Source organism: Otolemur garnettii, unplaced genomic scaffold (genome assembly GCF_000181295.1).
Source record: "Otolemur garnettii isolate 467f Iridium unplaced genomic scaffold, OtoGar3 scaffold00153, whole genome shotgun sequence".
Lineage (NCBI taxonomy): Eukaryota > Metazoa > Chordata > Mammalia > Primates > Galagidae > Otolemur > Otolemur garnettii.
Window position 1 is genome coordinate 4594082 of NW_003852548.1, and position 18195 is coordinate 4612276.

The window sequence follows — 18195 nt, forward strand, 5'->3', positions numbered from 1 at the left end:
GTTTCTTGAGTATTCATGACTCTTCCTCAATGAGTCTTGGGAGGCTGTGTATTTCTAGGACTTTGTCCATTTTATCCATGTTGTCTAGTTTATGCGTGTGGAGACTTATGAAATATTCATGGATGATGTTTTGTATTTCTATGATATCAGTTGTAATGTTGCTTTTTCATTTTTGATTGAACTCATTTGGGTCTTATCTTTTCTTGGTTAATTTGGCAATGAGGTCTGCTGAGAAGGAGGTGTATCCTGCCATTTTAAAGTAGCATGTTCTATAAGTATCTGCTAGGTTCATTTGATTTGAATTTAATTTAAATCTATTGTTTTCTAATCCTTTTTTTATCATATGAAGAAAAAATATGGAACACTTCACGAATTTGCATGTCATCCTTGTGCAGGGGCCATGCTAATCTTCTCTATATCATTCCAATTTTAGTATATGTGCTGCTGAAGCGAGCACCATTTTCTATTTGATAATTTTTCAAGCTCTGGTGGAAGGATGTTGATATTCCTAGGAATTAAGATGGTGCTATTCTTTAATTTTCTTAGCTATAGTAAAATTTGCTTTATGTATCTGGGAGCTCCTGCAATGAGTACATATATTTTTAGGATTGTTATGTTTTCTTGTTGATTTGCCTTTTACCATTACATGGTATATACTGACCCTCTTGGTCTTTCATTACCTTTGTTGGCTTAAAGCAAATTTTGTCTGTTATAAGAATGCCTACACCTGCTGTCTTTTCATTTCCATGGAATTTTTCCCCCATTTTTTCATGTCAAGTCTGTGTGAATCCTTGTGGTTTCAATGTGTTTGCTAGAGATAGAAGATCATTTGGCCTGTCTCTCGAGAGGAACATTCAGACTGTTAATGTTAATAGAAAACGCTGATATGTGGGATGTTGGTCTGTTTATCCTGTTGGATAATCTCCAATTTCTTTGTTTTACCCATCATTCTATTGGTTTATAAGAGGTTTGAATTTTTTTATGTGAATTTTCATGCTTAGGTGTCTGTCATGAAGATTTGTGTAGAGTGCTGTTCTGAATATTTCATTCAGTGCAGTTATGATCATGGAAATTTTGCTCAGTGTTCCTTAATGGGAAAAGACTTAATTACTTCATCAATTGTGAAACTTAGTTTTGTGAGATACAGCATTGCAGGTTGGTAGTTATTCTCTTTCAGGCAATTGAAAATTTGTTCCAAATCCCTTCTGGCCTGTAAGGTTTCCACTGAGAAGTCTGCTGCTAGCCTGATGGCTTTTCCTTTATAGGTTATTTGATATAATTGTCTTGCTGCTAAGGTTCTGGGCATCCTTAGCAAATTCTTGGGTCTTAGGGATATTCTGCTGGCCTAGTGATAGTGGTGAGAACTCAGTAGTGAGGTTTTGAGGTCAGAGCATAATTATGGAGTATTAGGGTTTGGATTACAAACCCAGCAGGGGTCCTGGAGGTCCAGGATGGAACATAAAGCCTGGGCACAGTGAAAACTTCAGAGATGGGTCTGGAGATTTTGCATTCACAGACACCAGTTTTGGGGGTTGTTTGACCAGCATGGTTAATTGCTGACGCCCAGTTACACAGGTAGGTGTTTATCTCAGTAGCCCAGGGTGCCATCAGGAAGGCCAGAGCTGCTCTTAAGCCATCTTTCTTCCACCCCCAGAGGATATTCTGAGTCAGTTGCTTGGGCTTCCCAAGCATTGGCTGTGACATATTGGGCTCCTCTTTTCTTCATCTACCATGCCAGGGAGGGGCATTCTCAGCCCTAGCCATAGGACATAACACAAGGATGTGTCTGTTCCTTCATTAGCCTGACAGGTGTGATGCAAAGGCTGGGTCCTGATCATACCTGGTGTCATGTGCCAGAGTGATATGGGTGGCATCAGTGGTAGAAACCTGGAATTGGAAGGTCCCAATCTCTGCTGTGTCTTCTGTCTAGTGGAATGTCTCTGCACAGGCTCTGTGTATCTTCCTGATTAGGCCAAAGGGCTACAGTGGAAGAGGGAGACCCCCTTACAGAGCAAATTACCTGGAACTTTTTTTTTTTATTCTAAAAGGCAGTATCCCGTAGGGTTACTTCTATCCTGTTGCTTTCCCTTCTTCAAAGTAGGGTGAACTGCAATGGGACTCCCAGCTTAATCTGAGATGCTAGGTGATGCTTATGAGTAATAATCAGCTGTAACCTGTTTGAATGAGTTTATAGATACTTTATCAAGTTATAGAGTACCAGTACTTGGTGCCTAAAGAAAAGAGCAAACTGCAGAGTTGTTCTTTTATGCCTGTAAGAAGCTCTAGTCCCTCAGGTGGAACGCTTGAATGCCCCAGGTTTGAGAGGCGCCCTCTAGCTCCCAGGGCCACCATAGCAAAGGTGTGTGGAGGAGAAAGGCTGGGCATAGTTAGGTTTTGTGAGCTTGGAAGAGCTAAGAGGTCATTTGCTGAGCTTCTGGGAGAAGTGTTGAGGGTCCTTCTCAAACAAATATGACTATTGATAAAGAAGGGACCACAATTCCCCTACTGGCTGTCAGGGAGGAGCTTTCCCCCTGTTGTGATATCCCTGCTTTCTGGTTACATACAGGAGTGAATGAAATGCTCTTCTTGTATTGCTTGTTTCTCTGAACTGAGATCTTACCCATGGGGTGGGGTCGTGAGTTGGTGGGAGCCCTCCATAGCCAAACAGCATAGGTTTTCTGTGGGAGGCATGGGTATTTCCCCACGTCACTGCATCTTTGACTTTCACAGTATTCTCTTAACAGTACACCCCATGTGGGATTCCTCCTGTCTCAAGTCCAACTACCAAATCTCCCCCTCATGTTCCCAAGCAATCAATTTGAGTCCAGGGCTCATGCATCTAGCCTATGTGTCTGAACTACCAGTACCCATCTGTGAGAATCACCAAAAGGCAGAGAGCTCCCAGACACAGCATCCAGGTTCACTGTAGAACCTTAAAGGTAAGGCATAGGCCTCACTTCTGTGGAAACTTCAAAGTACAGGATGCACCAACTTGGGCAAAGAAGCTGCTTACCAAATTATTGGCTCAAATAACTCTCCTATTACTCTCTGAATTTATCTCTAGAAATTCTCTCTTTGTTCTACACCTGATCTGCATCCCCTCTACTGTCTCCTTTATTGGAAATGTAAGGGCCAGACCAGCGCCATTTTGTTGTCTACTACATAAGCTCTGTTAAACTGCAGGGCCACTCCCTGCTGCTTCCCCCACCCCTGGTTGCACAGCCATTAAGCCATTGAATTGAGTCATCTAAGGCAGACAGCTGCCATAATAGGCAATAAGTATCAGTTCCCTTGAACAGCTCCCATAATAGGCAATAGGTATCTACTTCCTTGAAATTCAGGTATTCTCTTTCCTAATTAGGCTACACCACCTCTAGCCCCAGTTAAGAAATCCCCTACCCCTTACCTGTACCAATCCAAATCCTCCTTTACTAGTGAAATCATCAACCATCAATGCAAATCCTCCTTTACTAGTGAAATCATCAACCACCAATCAGGAGTGTACCTGTACCCCGACCCTACCCTTTTTGCCTTCTGTACCCCATAAAAACCTTGCACACCCTAGGTTAGGGGCTCGTCCTTGGCTTGCATGCCAGAAGAGTCCAGGCCTGGACTTGGCCTGGGCCTGAATAAAACTCACCTCTTGCTTTTTACATTGGAGTGTGTCTCGGACTGTTTGCTGGGGCCACTTTGGGGGAATTTCGGGTATAACAGAAACATTTCCTTCCCTCTGGGATGGTTCAGTGAGGGACAGCTTTAGTCAGCCATCTTGCCCCTCCCATCTTCAACTTGCTAAAAAATGTGTACACATAAATGCAGTTTGTCTAACATGGTATGTATAACTTCCGTTTTGCAAACCTAACTCCCCACCTACCCTGGGATTTTTGTAAACATACGAAAATCAATTGAATTTCTATGCCCTTGGAATTGATGTATTTAAAATGAAATTAGGTGAATAGTTACATTTATAATAGCATCAGAAAGAATGAAATATTTGAGAATATATTTCACCAAGGATGTTCAAGACTTAGAAAATGAAAATTCTAACATGTTGAAAAAAAGGGAAGATCTAAATAAATTGGAAAATATCCCATGTTCACAGATCAGAGGACTTATTATTAAGGATTGACATAAGGATAAATGGAATAAAATTGAGAGTGCAAAAGTGAACCTTGGAATATACAATCAATTAATTTTTGACAAGAGAACAAAAGCAATTCAATGGGGGAAAGAATGGCCTTTTAAACAAATAATGCTGAGACAACCAGACATATACATACAAAGGAATGAAGGAAAACTCTACCTCATATCATATATAAATAATGAATGCAAAAAGGGCCAAAGGCCTAAATGTCATAGCTAAAATGATAAAACTCTGTGAAGAAATCAGAGGGGCAAATCCTCCTAGCCTTAGATTTGTCAATGGTATCTTAGATTTGATACCAAAAGTATAGGCAACAAAAGAAAATACAAATGAAATTTGTCAAAATTATGAATTTTTGTTCTTTGAAGGACACTTATGAGAAAAGTTAACATCTGACTCACACAATGGGAAAAGCTTACAAATCAGATAATGTGTAATGGTCTAGCATCCAGAACATATATAGTACTCACAACTTAAAATGAAAAGAGAAAAATGGGCAAAGTGTCTGAATCAACCATTTTTAAAAGAAGATATATAAATGTCAAATAGTTGCAAGAGAAGATCCTCAAAAATATTAGTCCTTAGGGAAATACAAATCAAAACCACAATGAGATACAACTTCACACTGACTACTGACGGAGCTAAGAAAATTTCACCCCAAAATATGATTCCTTGGTATAAAGATTATTTTGAATTAAAAGCCATTCATAATCAGGAATCTTTGAACAAAGACTTTCCTCTATCTACCTAAAATCTTAAAGGGCTACTAGACTCCTTATCACATGCTAATAGACCTGGCCCTAAGGTCATCTGAAGCACAATACCTATCTCTCAGGTTAATTTACTAATCAATTTGTTTCCCTCCATCTACCCATCCCCCCTTTAACCACTTGCTACACATATACTTTCCAGTTTCTCTCCCCCCCTCCCTTCTGAAAGGCATCTTTAAAAGCCGCTGATTATCACCGAAACTTAGGGAAGTTCAGTTCCCCCCATGCACATGGTATTTGGAAATAAACCTTTCTCTTATTAATCTACCATAACTATGAGTTGATCTTTTCAGCGAAGCAATTTAGAAGAAGAGGGCAAGTTTTCCTGAGACTCCTCTTTACTAGGATGCCTGTAATGAAAAAAGACAGAGCAAAACAAGCATTGGTAAGGATGTAGAGAAATTTGAATCCTACGCTGGTGGAAATATAAGATGGTACAGCCACTTTGGAAAATAGTTTGGCATTTCATCAAAATGTTAAAGGTAGATTTATTGCATGACCTAGCAATTCATTCCTAGAAAAATAAAAGCATATGTGAAAGAGCAGCACTCAACCAGCAGAGATCTCACAGACCACCAAGGCTTGTATGAAAAGTCTTTATTGGTAGGGGAGGGAGGCTGCAGAGCAGCAGGAGAGAAAAAAGAAGAGAAAAGAGGAGGAGGGGGAGAGAGAGAGAGAGAGAGAGAGAAAAGAGAAGGTACCCTTATATAGGGAAATCTCAGAATGGTGATGGGATGGTGAGATAGCCAATAAGGAGTTATTGCTCTGGTAGGAAGATCCGTTAGGGGCTGGCAGCATGTAATTGGAACAGGGAGATGAGGTAAGCAGGCCACTCCCTGTTGTTCAGAGGTCAACTCCCTGTGCTTGGAAAGGAGCTGTAACTTTAAAAGAAGGAAGGGGCTTTTCTGAGGCAATTATCTAACAATATGTCCACACAAAACCTTGTTCTCAAACGTTTATAGCAGCATTATACATAGTATCTTTAGGTGGGGGAAACAATTAAAATGTTTATCAATTAATGAACAAATAAATAAAATGTATTATAACCACACAATCAAATGTCTTTGGCTATACAAAGGAAAAAAAGTGCTGATGTATGCTACAACATGGATAAACCTTGAAAACATTTTGCTACTTGAAAGAAATTGGGCACAAAAGTCTGTATGTATGATTCCATTCATATGGAACGTCTAAAACAGGCCAATCTATAGTGACAGAAAGTCAGGGCCAGTAGCTGGAGGGCCAGGGAAATGGAGATGGACTGCTAATGCACATGGGAATTCTTTATGGGGTGATGGAAATGTTCTAAAATTTGTTGTGCTGATGTGTGTGTTGCAGGAAGATAAGGCCCATTGGAGAGAAAGAGCACCCAAACACCACGTTTATAAGAGGAAGGGCTTCATTCATTGGCCGGGAGCTTACAGCATAGATTTCCAAATGGCTGCACTTCCCGACTGGCTTGGTCTTTGGCTTTTTATTGACAGTTAAAAAGTTCCATGCCACAAGTACCCTTCCCATTGGCCAGTCTGAATCAAGTGCGAGATGCTAGTCCAGCCCCTACAGAACTACAGGATTTCACAGAACTTGGAAATTTCCAGGTTCCAGGAAGTTAATCCTACAAATTCCCAAGAGCTGAATCACCATGGAGAGGACCCTGCAGGTGCATCCTTGTGGTTTCCCTGAGAAGATCTGTTCTCCCAGATCTCGCCCTTCTCGGGTATTCTCTCTCATGTGGAAAACTCTAATCTATTAAAAACATGGAATTAATTGTACTTTGCAAATAGATAATTTGTGTGGCATGTGAATAATATCTCAACTCCCAAATTCTGTTAACAAATTGAGAACAATGAAATGAAAAGTCCCATAGAGCAAGTTCTGGAGGATTGGGGGATTAAGCAGGTAAATGTGATTCTTTTTTTTTTGGAGACAGAGCCTCAAGCTGTCCCCCTGGCCGTGGCCTCATAGCTCACAGCAAACCTCCAACTCCTGGGCTCAAGCAAGTCTCCTGCCTCTGCCTCCCAAGTAGCTGGGACCACAGGCGCCCGCCACAACGCCTGGCTATTTTTTGGTTGCAGCCATCATTGTTGTTTGGCGGGCCCAGGCTGGATTTGAACCTGCCACCTTAGGTGTATGTGGCTGGCACCTTAGCCACTTGAGCCACAAGCGCCGAGCCATAAATCTGATTCTTAAAAGTCTAAATTTTGGAAACCAGGACTGTTGCTATTATACTATTGAAGTACATGTTTAATGACATTCTGTGCATAGGCAGTGTTAAAGGCAATCACAGTAAAAATGACCAAAAGCGACTAGAACCAAATCATTCATCAATTTGCAATTATGAAGAGAAGATGCCATAAAATCTGGGAAGTCTCCAAGAGTGTTAACATTTGAGAATTGTGCAGGTGCTGTGAGACTCAGTCAGAAACTTGCTTATTCCAGAGATGCCCTGGGGTTCAAGTACATGACAAATAGGCCTGAGCACACCACCCTCATCCCCTTGCCACAAGAGCTCAGAAGAAATTGGCAGGGGTCAGGGTTGTCCACCTCTTTACTGATGTTTGCAGAGTGGAGATGAATGTCTACAAATAGAAATATCGTCTACATTTGTGATGTTCAATATCAGGTGTCAATTTAACTGGATTAAGCAATACCTACAACCCTGGTAAAGCATTATTTGGGGTGTGTCTGTGAGGGGGTTACCAGAGGAGATTAGGATGTGAGACTGAGCGAACTAGGTGAAAAAGATCCACCCTGAATGTGAGTGGGCACTGTCTTATCTGTTGGAGATCTGGAGAGTATAAGACCAGAAAAAGTCAATATGTCCATTTCTCTGATGAAGTAGGCATATATGGGTATTCTTCTTCTCCTTTCCTTGGAAAACAACTTCTGTGTACCCAGCCATTGGACACCAGGACTTATCACAGCATCCTCCCCCCATAAAAAAAAGGACTCATGTATTTTTGAACTTAGAGTTACACCATCACATTTCCTGGTTCTGAAGGTTTCACAGTTAGACTGAACCATGTTACCCTTATCCCAGGGCCTCAAGCTTATCAAATATCTAATGGGACTTCTCAGTGTTCATAATCTCACCAGCCAATCTCCTTACTAAAGCATGTCTCCTATATATTTCTATATAGAAATCCTATTGACTCTGTCTGTCTGGAGAACTCTTACTAATACAAGCTCTAGATTCCTAATCACAAAGACTGTTTGGCAGTGACTTCAGTGTAGCAAAAAGTAGACTATCTCCCTTACTTGCTGACCATAAACCTCAGTTTTTCATATATGACAGATATACAAACAGAAGTCACAGAGCCAGATAATCCTAAGGAAAATTGCATCCAAACTCTACAGGCTCCTTGGATACATAATCTAGTATCTGGTTTCTCTTTGTGATGTGACAAAATGGCATTCCATATGTACGTAATAGCTAAAGCTTATAAAATATACTGGGCATGGTTGTGAAGGAGCTAAGGAAATCTTACCCCCAAATATGATTCCTTGGTATAAAGAATATTTTCAGTGAAAAGGCTATTTTTGATTAGAAGCACTGGCGTCTCCTCTATAAAACCTGAGTAACCTGATTTAGAATCAGAAAAGGGACTTCTGGACTCCTTATCACATGCTAATAGACCTGGCCCTAAGGTCATTTGAAGCACAATACATATCCTTCAGGTTAATTTACTAATCAATCTGTTTTCACTCCATCTACCCATCCCCTCTTAGCAACCACTTGCTGCAGGGATACTTACCAGTTTCTCTCCCTCCCCCTTCTAAAAGGCATTTTTTTTTTTTTTGCAGTTTTTGGCCAAGGCTGGGTTTGAACCGGCCACCTCTGGTATTGGGGCCCAGCACCCTACTCCTTTGAGCTATAGGCATCGCCCCTAAAAGGCATCTTTAAAAGGCACTGATTATCATTGAAACTTTGGGAAATCATTCTTGTGATTCCCGCCCATGCTCATGGCATTTGGAAATAAACCTTTCTCTTATTAATCTACTATAACTGTTAGTTGATCTTTTCAGCGAACCAACCTAGGGGAAAAGAGCAAGTTTCCCCAGGACTCCCCTTCAGTTGTATACCTGTTACATATATTAACCCACATAAATCTCACAGCAAAAAATTTAAGAGGAGACAGTCATTTTCATCTTCGTTTTAGAGATAAGGAAACTGAGGCAGAGATATTAACTTGCCCAGTGTAATACTGCTTATAAATTAATCTTTGGATTTAGACACCAGCATTTCTGATTGCTGAAATTATGCTCTTAATGTGCTATGAGCGATGCCATTTTGTTTCCCCACCACCATTCTGTTTTGTAGCTGTGTCAGAATTTTTAAAACTTGGCAGTGCTTGGAGTGGTTAAGCACGTTCACTCTCTGTGAAAATCATAAGAACACCCTCTGCACTGTCTAGGAGATAATCCAAAGTAATTGTTCTCGCTCTCAATATTACAGAATGGTCTGTGTTAATATTGGTGTTCTCTAACCAGGGTCCATGAACATAATTTGGGTGTCTATTATCAGTTTCACATTCTTTTTTTTTTTTATAGTTGGAAAGTTTACTTTCATTAGGCTACCATTTTTCATGAAGTATTCCTAAGACTAATGTTTCTTGATATGCAAGAGTTAGCATTAATAGCTTAAGTTACTATAGATACTGCTGCTTGAAGCAGTACAACTGTTTTAGAGTTTTAAAACTACAGTTTTATTACTCAAAGCTTATTCAGTGTATGTAAAAATCAGAAGGTTCTGAACAGCTGGTTAGGAAAGTAGTCAAGATGTGTGAAAGATGTCTGTGCTTCTTTTTCTTTTTTTTTTTTTTTTGAGACAGAGCCTCAAGCTGTCCCCCTGGGTAGAATGCCATAGCATCACAGCTCACAGCAACCTCCAACTCCTGGACTCAAGCGAGTCTCCTGCCTCCGCCTCCCAAGTAGCTGGGACCACAGGCGCCAGCCACAACGCCCGGCTATTTTTTTTTTGGTTGCAGCCGTCATTGTTGTTTGGCAGGTCCGGGCTGGGGATTCGAACCCGCCACCTTAGGTATACGTGGCTGGCGTCTTAGCCGGTTGAGCTATAGGCGCCGAGTCTGTGCTTCTTTTTCAAGGGAAACCAACTCTTGAATGGTAGGTGTCAAAATATCCACATGGCATTTATAAATTCCACCACCAGCAGCCCTTTTTTGACCATAGGTAACTTTTCCATCAAATTCATCCACTGGTACCTTTATATCTGGCTCAACTTGAGAAATGGTATAGTTCAGGTGTTCTTTCTCAGATAGTAAACTGCATCTCATTGTACCATATGGTACAGCCTCCGTCTTCCTTGAGTCTTGTGTTGTAATACTCCTTTCCACGGCTGCTACATACAGGGTACCAAACCTTTTCTTTCTCTGATGCCACCAGGGAAATGGCCAGACCCATTCTTTCCGCTCTTCCTACTCTGCCAATTCAATGTACGTAGTTTTGCTTTTCATCAGGTAGAGTGACATTTGTAACATAAGGAACACCATGAATATCAATTCCGCTAGCAGCTACATCTGTGCAGAATCTTACATCTCCTTTCTTAAATCTTTCCAAGTTTTTCTTTCTCTCATGACACTTTCTGTCACCATGAAGATAAACACATAAGAACTGGTGCCCCTTTTTATCAGGTCCTCCTCCTTGTTGCACAAAATATTGCTCCAAGTTATCACAGTCAATCTTGGTTCTATAGAAGATAATTGTTTGATCCTTTTTGTGTTCCTTGATTGCCAGACAGTATACTCCCCCCTTCAGAATTTTAACAGCTTCATACTACATTTCCAGACTATTAGCATCAGGTCTTGTGTTATCTTTGCATGTACATCACCAGTTCTAATGTGGTTCATTCCAAGCCTTTCCCAGAGTCTGTCAGTTTTGGGATTCACTGGAACAACAACTTGGTGTACAGTATCTGGAACAGAATCTTCTTTTAAATCAACTCACATAGGAAAATGCATTATCTTTTCAGATAATTTCTTTACATTAAAAGAATGCAAAGTGACAGAGCAAACAATCACCTGAAGTCTTTTTCCATCAGAGGTAATCTGAGGAATCTGATTGTGCATCCTATTTATAAAGTCAGATTAACCTTGAGAAAGCAGCCCATCAGCTTCTTGGAGGACCAGAAATCTAACTTGAGATAAGTTCAGTTTTCCAGTTGACATCAAGTCATCCATTCTTCCTGGAGTGCCTACAACTATATCTACCCCATTTTCCAAAACCGAGAGCTGGTCCTGTGCTGCAACACCTCCAATTATCAGAAGCTCCCTTAATTTAGGACTATCAATATATTTCTTAAACTGCTTGATGTTATTCAGTTTGTTCAGCTAACTCCCGGGATGGTTCAATGATGAGAGCTTTTGGAGCACTGGGGAGAAACTGTTTGTGGTGCCTGGGCATTACCTCTGTGCTATGGTTTGACACTGTAACTATCAGGTGCCTTGGAAAGAGCAACAAAACCATCTTTTGGTGGGAAATTGAATTCTTCTTCCCCGAAGTTAAATTTTAGTTCAGCATTCTTCAAAACACAAGCAGGAAAGAGGGCTTGATTTTTCATATGTGCTGGGACTTCAAACGCCAGACCAAGGTCTTTTCTGTTTGGGGGAAACTTGACATGCCCTTTATCTATATCTAGGTAACATCCAATGATATCACACATAGTGAATTCCTCTCTGTAATTATCAAATTGTTTATTGTAAGATTTCTTTCCTGTTCCACTAAAGCCAAATCCGAACTTGTCAGTACTTAGATCCAGGGAGGCCGGCATAATAGACCAGCCAATTCTGCATAATCCTTGGTCATGACAGGATACTTCATAGTAGTACTTCCCTTTCATTAATCCTTTAGTAGCTTTATACCCATGCCATTCCTTTACTTCTCTGCTTTGACAACAAAGGCCATCTGATCCAATTGCAAAAGCAAATCCTCTATAATATGGGTTCATCTGCCATTTGTTGAGTCCTGAAGCACCAGTTTTAATTGTTATTTCCCTTTTTGCCTTCCTGCTGATCTTTCAGAGTTTCATAAACGATCTGGATAACTGGAATATTGAAAGTGAAAAGATAGCAGTGACTCCATTTTGTAGATAAGAGGGAACAAAGGACTAAGGAAGGGAAGAAAGGAAGGGGGTGAGGGCCGCAGAATATTTCACAATAGCCATAGGTAAACAGCCCAGGTTGTAACAACTAATCAGAGAATCACACATTACTCACCCCAGTGGAGACCCCGACCATGGAAAGGCAGTCAACCTGTTAGAATCCCCAGGACTCCCCAATGACCAATAGGTGACCACACACAGGCTTCTCCCCTGGCTACCTTCCCCAGTATTTTATTGCAACCCATAGTACCTCGCGAAGAAATGTATAAAAACTTCCCTGGCTATTGTTTCGTGGCCACTCCTTCGGGACCATGCTGCTAGCAGGAGTGACCCGAGCATATGCCCGAAAGAAATAAAGACACTCCTTGGTTTTCTATGTGTGCATGATCTCTCAGCGGCACCATCAGTCCTAACAAAAGCACCAGTTTTCCACTTTCTGTTTCTGCAGCCATGAGTACATCACCTCTTCCTAGGATCAGGGGGATAGACTCAGCCTGGATATCAGTTGGGAGAGGCCAATCCATCTCCTCCACAGCTTGTGCAATCTCAGGCATAACACCTATCTCAGAAAAGGTCACCATCTTCACCCTGTCATCTTCACCTACGCTCACTCCCCCTTTCCCTCTCCCAGCAGACTCCGTGGCTGTGGTAGCAGGAGCTTCTGGACTCAGTTTCACATTCTTGATGTCCATACAGTGTATGCACCCAAAGAAAGGTAAGGAGTTGTTTATGTTTCCAAGTCTCCCTGTTATTAATGGGAATTGGGAGGCACGTTCTTTTGAGGATAGCTATGGGGTTTTGAGAAGGAAACACTTGACCAAAGATGTCAAGAAGTATACCCTGGTATCAATAGCTACCATTGAGAGGTGTCTGAGAAAATTTCTACTTCTATCTGCAATCTAAGGACCAGTGTTAATTGATGGAACCATTGAACACACATCTGTAGAGTGCCTACTTTGTGGAGACAATAGGCATACAGTGGGGAAGAAGACAAACAAATCCCTGTCCTTGGAGACTTTCTCATTTAATGTGCAGCATGTATTTGACTATTACTCTTCTAAGAAATATAATCCTCCTTGAAATATAACCTGGAAAATTGTCTCAGTTTCCTCACTAGTACAACAAAGATAAATTAGGCTCCCTGGGTAAGCTGAATGTGAGCCAGAGCTTACTGTGTAGGAAACTTATTGGTGATGCTCTCAGATTTGACACCTGTGGGGGAAAGAAAGGACAGAGATCAGGTGGTAGAGGAAGCTGAAGAGTGATACAGCCTCAACCAGGGCTCCAGGTGGCTCCACTGGGAACCCTGGAATTGAGATGGGCCTACTGCATTTTAGCCAAGAGATCAGTTATTTATGCCATTCCCCCATAAAGCAGTCATTGAATGCGTGCAGCCTTGGGAATGCAGCCTTGTGTAAGACAACGCTCTTCAGGGAATGGAAACTTCCACAGGGCTGTCTTCAGGCATCACTTCTAGCAGGTTAGGTAGGAAAATATGTCCTTTAGTCCTCACTGGTGATGTGGACGGGGCATCACAGCATCCACAACAGAAAGACTAGACTCTGACATATGAGGCCCTCTCCAGATATCACATTCAAGGATCCTGTGATGACAGTGGCAGGACTGGTAATGTCACTGCCACACCCTGCCAAGCAGATATCCTCTGGCAGTGCTGCCATGCAAAGTTGTTTCCTACATGGCTCCCTGCCACTCTTAATACCCCAAAGACTTTGACTGACAGGCCCAACTAATCTCTTATACTGGTCCAACTTTTGCTTGTAGCTCACAGGCTCTGGGTAGTGTTTCAGTCCAGGGACCTTCAGAGTAAACATCAGTGCCTTGACTTCCACCACAGATTTCTGCTGACATGGTCTTGGTGCACCAACACCCTGCATAATCTTGTAGAGCAATATTTTGTGAATGTTCTACACACATGCCCCTGACCCCATATTATATTAGTTATAATCATCATGATTTGTGAGAAAACTAGGGAAAAGGACTCAGTGGCTCTAGGTTACACATTTCCAAGTTTGTGCTGCCACCTAGTGGCCTTATAGCATATGCACAAAACAAAACCCTAGGATTTGATTAATTGAATACTCAAGAAATGGCTTTTTTTTTTTTAATGACGCAGTCTCACTCTCCTCCCCTAGAATAGAGTGTCGTATTATCAGCCTAGTTCACAGCAACCTCAAAATCCTGGGTTCAAGCCATTCATCTGCCTGAACCTCCTGAGTAGCTGGGCGTACAGGTAGCTGCTACAATGCCTGGCTAATTTTTCTTTTCTTCTTTTTTTTTTAGTAGATATGTGGTCCCATTCTCTAAAAGAGAGTTGCTCAGGCCAATTCCAAACTCCTGAAATCAAGCATTCCTCCATTCTTGGCTTCCAAGTGTGCTAGAATTAAAGGTGTGAGCCACCCTATTTACACGGTGTCCCAAAAGGTGTTCTTAAAGTTTCCATACATATGGAAAGATGGGAAACTGTAGCTAAATTAAGTTTTATTTACAAAATATTCATTATAAAACTTCACAGAATATTTTAAAAATATTCTCTATGTGTTGGGCACCTCTTTGAATTGTCGGCTTTCCTTCATATCTCTCATCCCCTCAGGCCTTGGAAATGATAATAACATTTCAAAGTTTCAGGATAGGTCATACAAAAACCCATATCTATGAATTATTCCTTCTGTGAAAAACCTTCTATCTTTCAACCCCCATCTCAGATATCTTCTCTCAAAGAGGCCTTCCCTACCAATGCAGCATTCAGCCTGGCCCTGCACTTGGCTGCCCTGGAACAGTGCATGTCCCTCCAGAATAGACCAGTGCACTCAGGTGAATGGCTCTATGGTATGTCTGAATAGGCTGAGCTCCAGTGAGGCAGCTCCTTGGATTTACGTTTTAGTTTTCTTACTTGATGCATACTATTTTCCCAAAGAGTACTGTGGGTCTCTTCTAACCATTCATGTGACCCAACTTTCTACACTAAAGTATTTCAGGGTGTCTCATACAAATGCATGCTAGAAGTGAGAAAAGCCCTGTCACACTAGATGGCATCGTTAGGGACCCTTTATCAGGATTAGCCATCAGAGGCAGGGTTTCCCTGTTCCTGGGGCCCTTTGATTAAAGACCCAATTTGGATACCCTGCTTCTATCTTCATTATCCATGACACTGTTGCAAGAATGGGGTTGCATCCAGATTTGCTTGGTAATTCATATACAATCACCTTTAGGAATATCAAGAATCTCTTTTGTGGAGAACCCAGGAGCATTCCCTCTCCATTCTCCCCACAGCTGTCCCCTGCTTGGGAATATTCAGGTATTCAGAGTGCATTCAGCAGCATGTTCAATGTAGCCCAGGCTTATGCCCTTCTAGCCTGACACAAGGAATTCCCTAACCATCTCACAGTCCTTTTCTGAACTGCCTATTTTCCTGTCATGAAGGGTGTATACCCTAGTACTTCCTCTCATCACCCAGCATCCATGTCACTTCAGCAGTTAATCAATATTTGGTGAAACTATAGGTCAAACAAGAGGTCTTTTGACTCATCTTTGACTAATAAGGGAGAACATCCACCTGCTGTCTGGCACTTTCCTTGGATGCACAATTACCTTCTACTATCTTTTTCATGTAAGTTTAACCTGGCACTCATCAGGTACTTAAGAAATATTTGTTAAATGAGTGAATGAATCCATTTGGGTGGGAAGCTTGAGGGGCAATACCTAGGATGCTCTGAGATCACCATGGCATTTTGACTTCAGTTGTTCACTGGCCTACATGTCAACCTATTATTTATATTACTTTCTGAATAAGTGGAAGACATAGAATCACTTTGTCCTCACTATCTCAGGTTACAGTTTTTTTTTTTTTTTTTAAATCAAAGCTGTGTACATTAATGCAATCATGGGGTATAATGTGCTGATTTTACATACAATTTGAAATGCTTTCATCAAACTGGTCAACATAGCCTTCATGGCATTTTCTTAGTTATCGTGTTAATATATTTATATTCTACACCTAGTAAATTTCACATGTACCCTTGTAAGATGCACCATAGGTGTGGTCCCACCTATTACTCTCCCTCTACCCTTCCTCCCCCCTCCTCTCCTTTCCCTCTCCCCTTTCCCCTTCTTCTTGGGCTATAATTGGGTTATAGTATAAGAAAGCTATAAATTGGTTTCACAGTAAGGTTACTGAGTACACTGGATACTTTTTCTTCCATTAGGTTACAGTTTTTGAGCACTTACTATATTTTAGGCATTAAGTGTTTTGTATGATTACCTAATTTAAGCCTCATAAAAATCCTGTGGGATCACTATCATTTTTATTCTTATTTTATGGTGCAAGAAAGTGAGGGTTTCCTCAAAAAATTTAAGACACAAATAAATAAAAATCCTAGAAGAAAGGGTGGGAAAAATTATTGATGATATTGGTTGGGCAAAAGATTTTATGAAGAAGATCCCTGGCAATTGCAGCAAAAGCACAAATAAATGAATGAGACACGATCAAGCTAAAAAGCTTCTGCGAAGTTAAGGGCATAATAAGTAAAGCAAACAGACAGGCTTCAGAGTGGGAGAAGATATTTTCACTCCACAAATCTGACAAAGGGCTAATAACTAGAATCTGCAGAGACCTCAAAATAATCAGCACTAAAAGAGCAAACAATCCCATTTATAAATGAGCAAGAAACAGGAATAGAACCTTCTCTAAAGAAGGCAGAAGAATGGCCAACAAACATATGAAAATGTGTTCATTGTTTCTAATCTTTAGAGAAATGCAAATGAAAACCTCTTTGAGAGAGCCCCTGGTGCCAGTGAGAATATCCCCCATCACAAAGACCCAAAGCTGCAGATGCTGGTGTGGATGTGGACAGAAGGGAATAGTTTTTCTTTTTTTTTTTACACTGTTGGTGGGATTGCAAACTCATACAACCTCTTTGGAAAGAAGTATGGAGAATCTTCAAGGAGCTAAAAGTAAACCTTTGATTTTATCTTAGATTTAATTGTCAGGTATCTACTCAGAAGAAAAAAAATCATTTTACCATAAGGACATGTGCACTAGAGTGTTTATTACAGCTCAATCCACAATCACCAAGATGTGGAATCACCCCAAGTGCCCATCAATCCATGAATGGATGTATAAACTGTGGTATATGTATACCATGGAATATTATTTAGCTATAGAAAAGATGGAGATTTTACATTTTTGTATTTACCTGGATGGAGTTGAAGAAGATTCTCCTTAGTAAAGTATCACAAAAATGGAAAAGCAAGTATCCAAATGTACTCAATACTAATATAAAACCAATATATAAACAAGTATACACCCACATGACAGAAAAACAAAATTAAATTCAAGTTGGGTGGGAGAGAGAGAAGGAGGGGGAAGAAGTGAGGAGGGAGGGGGGTTGCTAAACTCTCACCTAAGGTGCATAATGTAAGGGTATACAGCACATCCCGTGGGTGGAGGGCTCAACTACAACTTGGATTTTACCTAACAAGCACAAACAATGTAACATAATCATTTGGACCCTCATATTAATCTGAAATTTTTAAAATGTGTGAGTAGATCAATATGGGATTATTTTAGCTAGAATCCCAAAATATTAGGATTAAAACTGACTTGGTCCACCTTTCCACCCAAGATAAGGATCCTTCCTAAGGATCCTTAGATATGCTTAGAATATTGCCTGGTGTATGGAAGGAGATAAGTATAGTAAGTATAGTTGAAGGAATGCATAACCAGAGAAACAAGTTATATCTATAACTTTTTAAGAATGTAGACTTTATTCCAAGTAATGTTTGACTACACATTTGGAAAGATTGCTATTGACTTTGGATTATAGTAGTAAGAGGTTATGTTTAATTTTTGTTTTGTTCTTTGGACATTCTTGGGGAAACATGCAAACAATATTATCTGGTGACAATTACACCCCTTTTAACAACTTGACTTACCAGTAAAACTGCTGAGAGAAGATTGCATCCTTATGTCATATATCTTTCCATGCATGTGAAGGGAGGCATACTTGCTCATAGTCCCTTATTCAGGATGCTCTTTTCCCTGTTATACATTTGATCCACCTTCCTTACCCCAACCTGATCCCTGGTCCACCTTGTCTCCTGGTATATGGAGAGGTTGCCAGGCAAGGTAATTTTTTTTTTTTTTT

The 18195-nt window shown here is 40.8% G+C and overlaps 1 non-coding gene and 1 pseudogene across 1 annotated transcript; both read right to left on the minus strand.

Moving 5' to 3' along the window:
• Positions 1 to 350: 350 nt before the first annotated feature.
• Positions 351 to 457, minus strand: LOC111728388. The gene has a single exon (XR_002775700.1). It is a non-coding gene; the product is annotated as a U6 spliceosomal RNA (small nuclear RNA).
• Positions 458 to 9654: 9197 nt separating this feature from the next.
• LOC100965246 lies at positions 9655 to 12618 on the minus strand (annotated as a pseudogene).
• Positions 12619 to 18195: the final 5577 nt, after the last annotated feature.